This window comes from Peromyscus californicus, unplaced genomic scaffold (assembly GCF_007827085.1).
Source record: "Peromyscus californicus insignis strain IS unplaced genomic scaffold, ASM782708v3 Scaffold_8__1_contigs__length_139910024, whole genome shotgun sequence".
NCBI lineage: Eukaryota > Metazoa > Chordata > Mammalia > Rodentia > Cricetidae > Peromyscus > Peromyscus californicus.
In genome coordinates, this window is record NW_026294606.1 from 90,013,605 (window position 1) to 90,014,518 (window position 914).

General features: G+C 47.2%; 1 non-coding gene across 1 annotated transcript; it reads right to left on the reverse strand.

Annotated features, from left to right (window-relative positions):
• Positions 1 to 261: 261 nt before the first annotated feature.
• LOC128104877 (U2 spliceosomal RNA) lies at positions 262 to 452 on the reverse strand. Its single transcript, XR_008216166.1, has one exon. It is a non-coding gene; the product is annotated as a U2 spliceosomal RNA (small nuclear RNA).
• Positions 453 to 914: the final 462 nt, after the last annotated feature.

Genomic DNA, 914 nt, shown 5'->3' on the forward strand with positions numbered 1-914 from the left:
GGGTCTGAGCTACCTCACTCGGGATGATTTTCTTCTAGCTCAATTCATTTACCTGTGAATTTCATGATTTACTTTTTGTTTATTTTGTTTTTCAAGACGGGGTTTCTCTGTGTACCCCTGGCTCTCCTGGAACTCCCTCTGTAAACCAGGCTGGCCTCAACTCACAGAAATCTGCCTGCCTCTGCCTCCAGAGTGCTGGGACTAAAGGTATGTGCTGCCATGCTGAGGGATGTTTCTTTTCTTTTTTTTTTTTTTTTTTTTTTTTGGTGCACCGTTCCTGAAGGTACTGCAATACCAGGTCGATGCGTGGAGTGGACAGAGCAAGCTCCTATTCCAACTCCTAGTTCCAAAAATCCATTTAATATATTGTCCTCGGATAGAGGACGTATCAGATATTAAACTGATAAGAACTGATACTACACTTGATCTTAGCCAAAAGGCCAAGAAGCGATGAGGGATGTTTCTTAATTAAATCTTCTCAAGTGGGAAGACCCAGCTTTAATCTGGACTTTTGTAGGTGAGAAGATCCACCCTAAATCTGGGCTACATCTTCTGGTGGCAGCCTGTATATAGGACATGGAAGACGGAAGCACTGTGCTTTGCCTGCTTGCCCTTGCTTTCCCATCCTAGTGCGTATACACTAATCCACCCACCCGGCACTTCTCTCTCCACCTCTGGGCCAGCAGCACCATGATGTGGTAGGAAGTCAGCCGTGGGGAGAGTGTTGACACCACAGCAATGGCCAGCCCTAGGCAATCAGGGCTTTCTCCAAGAAAGCCAGTCATCAGAATTTAGCAGCACCTCACAGGTGATCTCCCAGCCATCTGTCAGTGTAAGGGAAATTAGGTGAGCTTCCAGCTGCCTCCTGTCTCTGAACCAGTGTTCCTTATACTGCCAACGGGGCTCAGGAAGGG